Raw genomic sequence first — 10334 nt, forward strand, 5'->3', positions numbered from 1 at the left:
TTGCACATTCTCCTTGTGTCTGCGTGGTTTCCTCCGGGTGCTCCGGTTTCCTCCCACAGTCCAAAGATGTGCGGGTTAGGTTGATTGGCCATGGTAAAATTGCCCCTTAGTGTCCTGAGATGCGGACGTTAGAGGGATTAGTGGGTAAAATATGTAGAGATAAGGGGGTAGGGCCTGGGTGGGATTGTGGTCGGTGCAGACTCGATGGGCCAAATGGCCTCTTTCTGCACTGTAGGGATTCTATGAAATCTATAATCCTAAGAGCTTCTACAGGTATATTAAAAGCAAAAGAATAGTAAGGGATAAAATTGGTGTTCTTGAAGATCAGAGTGGTCGGCTATGTATGGAACCAAAAGAAATAGGGGAGATATTAAATGGGTTTTTTGCATCCGTATTTACAAAGGAAACTGGCATGGAATCTATGGAAATAAGGCAAACAAGTAGGGAGGTCATGGAACCTATACAGATTAAAGGGGAGGAGGTGCTTGCTGTCTTGAGGCAAATCAGAGTAAATAAATCCCCAGGACCGGACAGGGTATTCCCTCGGACCTTGAAGGAGACTCGTGTTGAAATTGCAGGGGCCCTGGCAGATATATTTAAAATGTCGGTATCCACGGGTGAGGTGCCGGATGATTGGAGGAAAGCTCATGTTGTTCCTTTGTTTAAAAAAGGGTCAAAAAGTAATGCGGGAAATTATAGGCTGGTAGGTTTGACGTCAGTAGTAGGTAAATTATTGGAAGGAGTATTAAGAGATAGGATCTACAAATATTTGGATAGACAGGGACTTATTAGGGAGAGTCAACATGGCTTTGTGGGTAGTAGAACATAGAACATAGAACATTACAGCGCAGAACAGGCCCTTCGGCCCACGATGTTGCACCGACCAGTTAAAAAAAAACTGTGACCCTCCAACCTAAACCAATTTCTTTTCGTCCATGAACCTATCTACGGATCTCTTAAACGCCCCCAAACTAGGCGCATTTACTACTGATGCTGGCAGGGCATTCCAATCCCTCACCACCCTCTGGGTAAAGAACCTACCCCTGACATCGGTTCTATAACTACCCCCCCTCAATTTAAAGCCATGCCCCCTCGTGCTGGATTTCTCCATCAGAGGAAAAAGGCTATCACTATCCACCCTATCTAAACCTCTAATCATCTTATATGTTTCAATAAGATCCCCTCTTAGCCGCCGCCTTTCCAGCGAAAACAATCCCAAATCCCTCAGCCTCTCCTCATAGGATCTCCCCTCCATACCAGGCAACATCCTGGTAAACCTCCTCTGCACCCTCTCCAAAGCCTCCACATCCTTCCTGTAATGTGGGGACCAGAACTGCACACAGTACTCCAAGTGCGGCCGCACCAGAGTTGTGTACAGTTGCAACATAACGCTACGACTCCTAAATTCAATCCCCCTACCAATAAACGCCAAGACACCATATGCCTTCTTAACAACCTTATCTACTTGATTCCCAACTTTCAGGGATCTATGCACACATACACCTAGATCCCTCTGCTCCTCCACACTATTCAAAGTCCTCCCGTTAGCCCTATACTCAACACATCTGTTATTCCTACCAAAGTGAATTACCTCACACTTCTCCGCATTAAACTCCATCCGCCACCTCTCGGCCCAACTTTGCAACCTGTCTAAGTCTTCCTGCAAACTACGACACCCTTCCTCACTGTCTACCACACCACCGACTTTGGTGTCATCAGCAAATTTGCTAATCCACCCAACTATACCCTCATCCAGATCATTAATAAATATTACAAACAGCAGTGGCCCCAAAACAGATCCCTGAGGTACACCACTTGTAACCGCACTCCATGATGAATATTTACTATCAACCACCACCCTCTGTTTCCTATCCGCTAGCCAATTCCTGATCCAATTTCCTAGATCACCCCCAATCCCATACATCTGCATTTTCTGCAGAAGCCTACCATGGTGAACCTTATCAAACGCCTTACTAAAATCCATATATACCACGTCCACTGCCTTGCCCCCATCCACCTCCTTGGTCACTTTCTCAAAAAACTCAATAAGGTTAGTAAGGCACGACCTACCTGCCACAAAACCATGCTGACTATTACCTATCAATTCATTACTCTCCAAATAACTATAAATCCTATCCCTTATAATTTTTTCCAACATCTTGCCGACAACAGAAGTGAGACTCACCGGTCTATAATTCCCGGGGAAGTCTCTGTTCCCCTTCTTAAACAATGGGACAACATTCGCTAACCTCCAATCTTCTGGTACTATACCAGAGGCCAACGACGACCTGAAGATCAGAGCCAGAGGCTCTGCAATCACTTCTCTTGCCTCCCAGAGAATCCTTGGATAAATCCCATCCGGACCAGGGGATTTATCTATTTTCAGACCCTCCAGAATATCCTGCACATCCTCCTTATCAACTGTAATACTGTCTATTCTACTCCCTTGCAACCCAGTGTCCTCCTCAGCTATATTCATGCCCCCTTGCGTGAACACCGAAGAGAAATATTGGTTCAATGCTTCACCAATCTCCTCCGGTTCCACACATAACTTCCCTCTGCCATCTATAACTGGCCCTAAACTTGCCCTAACCAACCTTCTGTTCTTGACATACCTATAGAACGCCTTAGGATTCTCTTTAACCCTATCCGCCAAAGTCTTCTCATGTCCCCTTTTAGCCCTTCTAAGCTCGCTCTTCAACTCCCTCTTAGCCAATCTAAAGCTTTCTAGTGCACTACCCGAGTGCTCACGTCTCATCCGAACATAAGCCTCCTTTTTCTTTTTAACCAACAAAGAAACTTTTTTGGTGCACCACGGTTCCCTAGCCCTACCAATTCCTCCTTGCCTGACAGGGACATACCTATCACAGACTCGCAGTAGCTGCTCCTTGAAAAAACTCCACATGTCGGACGTTCCCAGTCCCTGTAATCTCCTAGTCCAACCTATGTTTCCTAATTCTCTCCTAATAGCCTCATAATTACCCTTCCCCCAGCTAAAACCACTGGCCCGAGGTTCATGCCTATCCCTTTCCATCACTAAGGTGAACGTAACCGAATTGTGGTCACTATCACCAAAATGCACACCAACTTCCAAGTCTAGCACCTGGTCTGGCTCATTTCCCAGCACCAGATCCAATATAGCCTCACCTCTAGTTGGCCTGTCTACATACTGAGTCAAAAAACCTTCCTGCACGCTTTGAACAAAAACTGACCCCTCTAACGAGCTAGAGCTATAACAATTCCAGTCAATATTAGTCAAGTTAAAATCCCCCATAACAATTGCCCTATTACTTTCACTCCTAAGCAGGATTGACTCCGCAATCCTTTCCTCAACCTCTCTAGAACTTTTAGGAGGTCTATAAAAGACTCCCAACAGGGTGACCTCTCCTCTCCTATTTCTAATCTCCGCCCATACTACCTCAACAGATAAGTCCTCATCAAACCTCCTCTCTGACACTGTGATACAATCTCTGACCAATAATGCTACCCCTCCCCCTCTTCTACCTCCTTCCCTACTTCGACTAAAACATTTGAACCCCGGGACCTGCAGCATCCATTCCTGCCCCTGCTCTATCCATGTCTCTGAAATAGCCACAACATCGAAGTCCCAGGTACTGATCCACGCTGCAAGTTCACCCACTTTATTGCGAATACTCCTGGCATTGAAGTATACACATTTCAAACCCTGCTCCACCCCACCTCTGCAATGCCGTGCATTGCAGTCCCCATCCATGCATGTCATGTTTAACCAATCTATTAGAGTTTTTCGAGGAGGTTACCAGTAAAGTGGATGAAGGGAACATAGAACATTACAGCGCAGTACAGGCCCTTCGGCCCTCGATGTTGCGCTGACCTGTGAAACCAATCTAAAGCCGATCTAACCTACACTATTCCAATATCATCCTATGTGGTAACTATCAAAGTCTGGTTGCCACAGTTCAATAATTTGGTTCACCTCAATAACCCCAAAGGCAGTGGATGTTGTCTACATGGACTTCAGTAAGGCCTTTGACAAGGTCCCGCATGGGAGGTTAGTCAGGAAGGTTCAGTCACTAGGTATACATGGAGAGGTAGTAAATTGGATTAGACATTAGAAGCCAGAGAGTGGTAGTGGAGGATTGCTTCTGAGTGGAGGCCTGTGACTAGTGGTGTGCCAAAGGGATCAGTGCTGGGTCCATTGTTGTTTGTTATCTATATCAATGATCTGGATGATAATGTGGTAAATTGGATCAGCAAGTTTGCTGATGATACAAAGATTGGAGGTGGAGTGGACAGTGAGGAAGGTTTTCAAAGCTTGCAGAGGGATTTGGACCAGCTAGAAAAATGGGCTGAAAAATGGCAGATGGAGTTTAATGCAGACAAGTGTGAGGTATTGCACTTTGGAAGGACAAACCAAGGTAGAACATACAAGGTAAATGGTAGGACACTGAAGAGTGCAGTAGAACAGAGGGATCTGGGAATACAGATACATAATTCCCTCAAAGTTAGGGAAAAATTAGGGTGGATAGTGAGAACCTTTTTCCTCGGATGGTGATGGCTAGCATGAGGGGACATAGCTTTAAATTGAGGGGTGAGAGATATAGGACAGATGTTAGAGGTAGGTTCTTTACTCAGAGAGTAGTAAGGGCGTGGAATGCCCTGCCTGCAGCAGTAGTGGACTCGTCAACATTAAGAGCATTCAAATGGTTATTGGATAAACATATGGATGATATTGGAATAGTGTAGATTAGAGGGGCTTTAGATTGGTTCCACTGGTCGGCGCAACATCGAGGGCCGAAGAGCCTGTACTGCGCTGTAATGTTCTATGTTCTATGTTCTATGTAAAAGTGGCATCACAGGTAGATAGGGTCGTAAAGAGTGCTTTTGGTAGATTGGTCTTTATAAATCAAAGTATTGAGTATAAGAGTTGGAATGTTATGGTGAGGTTGTATAAGACATTGGTGAGGCCGAATTTAGAGTATTGTGTACAGTTTTGGTCACCTAATTACAGGAAGGATATTAATAAGGTTGAAAGAGTGCAGAGAAGGTTTACAAGGATGTTGCTGGGACTTGAGAAACTGAGTTACAGAGAAAAGTTGAATAGGTTAGGACTTTATTCCCTGGAGCGTCGAAGAATGAGGGGAGATTTAATAGAGGTGTATAAAATTATGATGGGTATAGATAGAGTGAATGCAAGCAGGCTTTTTCCACTGAGGCTAGGGGAGAAAATAACTAGAGGACATGGGTTAAGGGTGAGGAGGGAAAAGTTTGAAGGGAATATTAGGGGGGGCTTCTTCACACAGAGAGTGGTGTGAGTTTGGAATGAGCTGCCAGATGAGGTGGTGAATGTGGGCTCACTTTTAACATTTAAGAAAAACTTGGACAGGTACATGGATGAGAGGGGTGCGGAGGGATATGGTCCAGGTGCAGGTTAGTGGGACTAGGCAGAAAAATGGTTCGGCACAGGCAAGAAGGGCCAAAAGGCCTGTTTCTGTGCTGTAATGTTCTATGGTTCTATGGTGTTGTGAGACTTCTTACTAGTGGAGTTCCACAGGGATCAGTGCTGGTTGTTTGTAGTATATATAAATGATCTGGAGGAAAATGTGGGGGGTCTGATTAGTAAGTTTGTGGATGACACAAAGATTGGTGGAGTTGCTGATAGTGCCGGGGATTGTCAGAGGATACAACAGGATAGAGAGAGATAGGAGACTTGGGCACAGAAATAGCAGGTGGAGTTTAATCTGGACAAATGCGAGGTGATGCACTTTGGAGGATCAAATTTAGGTGTGAATTATACTGTAAATAGCAGAACATTAACATACAGAGGGATCCAGGTGTGCAGATCTACAGTTCCCTAAAAGTGGCAATACAGGTGGCCAAGGTGATTCAGAAGGCATATGGCATGCTTGCCTTCATCAGCTGAGGCATTGAGTACAGGAGTTGGGAAATCATGTTGCAGCTATATAAAACCTTGGTTAGGCTGCATTTGGAGTATTGCGTGTAGTTCTGGTCACCACACTACCAGAAGGATGTGGAAGCTTTGGGGAGAGTGGAAAGAAGGTTCACCAGGATGTTGCTCATCTCGAAGGTTTTGACTATGAGGAGAATAAACCAGGATTGTTTTCACTGGAAAGACGGGGTCTGACAGGGTGTGGATAGTCAGAGACTTTTTACAAGGGTGGAAGTGTCAATTACAAGGGGGCACAGGTTCAAGGTGAGAGGAGGAAAGTTTACGGGAGATGTGCGGGGGAAGTATTTCACGCAGAGAGAATGGTGGGTGCCTGGAAGGTGTTGCCAGAGGAGCAGGCAGTGGTAGAAGCAGGCACTTTAGCAACATTTAAGAGGCACCTGATGGGTTCATGAAAAGGGAGGGAATAGAGGGAAATGGACCGAGTAAGGGCAGAAGGTCTTTTTAATTTTAGTTAGGGCATCATGATCCCACAAATGAATAAAAAAAAAGGTTATTGATTAATCCGATATAATTTCTCATTGCTGGTCACAGTAACCTTCTCTAAAGTTGGCTCCATGACTCCACAGCTCTCAGAAAATGTCCAGCAATTGCTTGTATGATTCATCCAATCTACATAAGAACATAAGAAATAGGAGCAGGAGTAGGCCATCTAGCCCCTTGAGCCTGCCCCGCCATTCAATAAGATCATGGCTGATCTGACGTGGATCAGTACCACTTACCCGCCTGATCCCCATAACCCTTAATTCCCTTACCGATCAGGAATCCATCCATCCGCGCTTTAAACATATTCAGCGAGGTAGCCTCCACCACCTCAGTGGGCAGAGAATTCCAGAGATTCACCACCCTCTGGGAGAAGAAGTTCCTCCTCAACTCTGTCTTAAACCGACCCCCCTTTATTTTGAGGCTGTGTCCTCTAGTTTTAACTTCCTTACTAAGTGGAAAGAATCTCTCCGCCTCCACCCTATCCAGCCCCCGCATTATCTTATAAGTCTCCATAAGATCCCCCCTCATCCTTCTAAACTCCAACGAGTACAAACCCAATCTCCTCAGCCTCTCCTCATAATCCAAACCCCTCATCTCCGGTATCAACCTGGTGAACCTTCTCTGCACTCCCTCCAATGCCAATATATCCTTCCTCATATAAGGGGACCAATACTGCACACAGTATTCCAGCTGCGGCCTCACCAATGCCCTGTACAGGTGCATCAAGACATCCCTGCTTTTATATTCTATCCCCCTCGCAATATAGGCCAACATCCCATTTGCCTTCTTGATCACCTGTTGTACCTGCAGACTGGGCTTTTGCGTCTCATGCACAAGGACCCCCAGGTCCCTTTGCACGGTAGCATGTTTTAATTTGTTTCCATTGAGATAGTAATCCCATTTGTTATTATTTCCTCCAAAGTGTATAACCTCGCATTTCTCAACGTTATACTCCATTTGCCATATCCTCGCCCACTCACTCAGCCTGTCCAAATCTCTCTGCAGATCTTCTCCGTCCTCCACACGATTCACTTTTCCACTTATCTTTGTGTCGTCTGCAAACTTCGTTACCCTACACTCCGTCCCCTCCTCCAGATCATCTATATAAATGGTAAACAGTTGCGGCCCGAGTACCGATCCCTGCGGCACGCCACTAGTTACCTTCCTCCAACCGGAAAAACACCCATTTATTCCGACTCTTTGCTTCCTGTCGGATAGCCAGTCCCCAATCCACTTTAACACACTACCCCCAACTCCGTGTGCCCTAATCTTCTTCAGCAGCCTTTTATGGGGCACCTTATCAAACGCCTTTTGGAAATCCAAAAACACCGCATCCACCGGTTCTCCTCCATCAACCGCCCGAGTCACATCTTCATAAAAATCCAACATGTTCGTCAAGCACGACTTTCCCCTCATGAATCCATGCTGCGTCTGATTGATCGAACCATTTCTATCCAGATGCCCTGCTATCTCCTCTTTAATAATGGATTCCAGCATTTTCCCTACTTCAGACGTTAAGCTGACCGGCCTATAGTTACCCGCCTTTTGTCTCCTTCCTTTTTTAAACAGCGGCGTAACATTAGCCGTTTTCCAATCAACCGGCACTACCCCAGAATGCAACGAGTTTTGATACATGCAGACCAAAGCCGCCTGTGATCATTGCAACACCTTATCATCCTCATTTATTTATTTCTGTATGCTCGACCTGCAGTGTAACTACTGTTAGGGAGCCCATAAACTACTTCCACAAGAGACCTCCATTTCTTGTCTCGAGCCAAACTTATTCTACACATGGGACTTCCAGTCCTGCTGGCTATATTGCTACATTGCTGTGGGTTTGGAGTCACATGTGATCCAGACCAGGTAAGGATGCAAATTTCCTTCCCTAAAGGATATTAGTGAACCACAGGCACAGGTCTCCAGCACTATATCGTCATGGCGCTAGGGCTCATAAACTTTCTTATGTTCAGTGCACTGATCTTCTTAACATCATGTGGAGTGAATCAAATTGAATAGACACTCTTATCTCATTACTGATTTGACAGCAACTGGTACTGCCTGTGACTACTTGTGTTCTCTGGTCTGAGAACTTGTTTTATGCTGTACATTTTATATTAATTTAACTTTTTAATGATTACTTGCCACAAATTTCTCTGTTCTTAGCATGGCTGTGGTTTCAGAACTTTGAGACAGAATCTATCCGACTGCCACTTGCCTTGGCAGAACAACAACAGCGGGTAGTGTTTGGAGTTGCAAGAGTTTTAATGAATAGAAATAACACGTGTAAAATCTGTTCCTTACAATGATTACATGGGACGCTGTGATTATTGAACTGTTGAGACACGATGAACTCAAACAGCCGGACTGTTAAATGGGTAAGATAAGTAAAAAGTTACAAAGGTCAAGGTGTATCTTCAATAAACAATAATGTTAACTGATGCTTTCACCAAAGAACACAGTGTTCCACTTGGGCACACAATCTTTGTAACATGACGAGATAACAGTGATTATAACGAAAAGAACATCTTCTGTCACTGATAGAGAAAGATACTTTCTGAAATAATGAATTGATAGGGATAGAATTTCCATCAGAGAGTCAGTGAGTTGTTGACAGGATTTGTAACTCAAATTTTATTTTGGCATCCAAGGTTAATCAGCAGAGTACAATTCAGAAAAATAACAGCAAACAACCTATTTGAATTAGTTGTAAAAATCTTTTTTTGAATTAGTTGGAGATTAGGGAATTTCTCAGGGCTGGGCAACACGTTAAGACCATATAGAGTCACAGAGGTTTACAGCATGGAAACAGGCCCTTCGGCCCAACTTGTCCATGCCGCCCTTTTTTTTAAACCCCGAAGCTAATCCCAATTGCCCGCATTTGGCCCATATCCTTCTATGCCCATTTTACCCATGTAACTGTCTAAATGCTTTTTAAAAGTCAAAATTGTACCCGCCTCTACTACTACCTCTCGCAGCTTGTTCCAGACACTCACCACCCTCTGTGTGAAAAAATTGCCCCTCTGGACATTTTTGTATCCCTCCCCTCTCACCTTAAACCTATGCCCTCTAGTTTTAGACTCCCCTACCTTTGGGAAAAGATATTGACTATCTAGCTGATCTGTGCCCCTCATTATTTTATAGACCTCTAAGATCACCCCTCAGCCTTCTACGCTCCAGAGAAAAAAGTCCCAGTCTATCCAGCCTCTCCTTATAACTCAAACCATCAAGTCCCGGTAGCATCCTAGTAAATGTTTTCTGCACTCTTTCTAATATCCCTTCTACAATAGGTTGACCAGAACTGTACACAGTATTCCAAGTGTGGCCTTACCAATGTCTTGTACAACTTCAACAAAATGTCCCAACTCCTGTATTCCATGTTCTGACCAATGAAACCAAGCATGCTGAATGCCTTCTTCACCACTCTGTCCACCTGTGACTCCACTTTCAAAGAACTATGAACCTGTACCCCTAGATCTCTTTGCTCTGTAACTCTCTCCAACGCCCTACCATTAACTGAGTAAGTCCTGCCCTGGTTCAATCTACCAAAATGCATCACCTCACATTCATCTAAATTAAACTCCATCTGCCATTCTTCAGCCCACTGGCCCAATTGATCAAGATTCTGTTGCAATCAGAGATAACTTTCTTCACTGTGCACGATGCCACCAATCTTGGTGTCATCTGCAAACTTACTAACCATGCCTCCTATATTCTCATCCATATCATTAATATAAATTACAAATAACAGTGGGCCCAGCACTGATCCCTGAGGCTTACAGCTGGTCACAGGCCTCCAGTTTGAAAAACAACCCTCTACAACCACCCTCTGGCTTCTGTCAAGAAGCCAATTTTGTATCCATTGAGATACCTCACCCTGGATCCTGAGAGATTCAACTTTATG

Source organism: Mustelus asterias, chromosome 6 (genome assembly GCF_964213995.1).
Source record: "Mustelus asterias chromosome 6, sMusAst1.hap1.1, whole genome shotgun sequence".
NCBI lineage: Eukaryota > Metazoa > Chordata > Chondrichthyes > Carcharhiniformes > Triakidae > Mustelus > Mustelus asterias.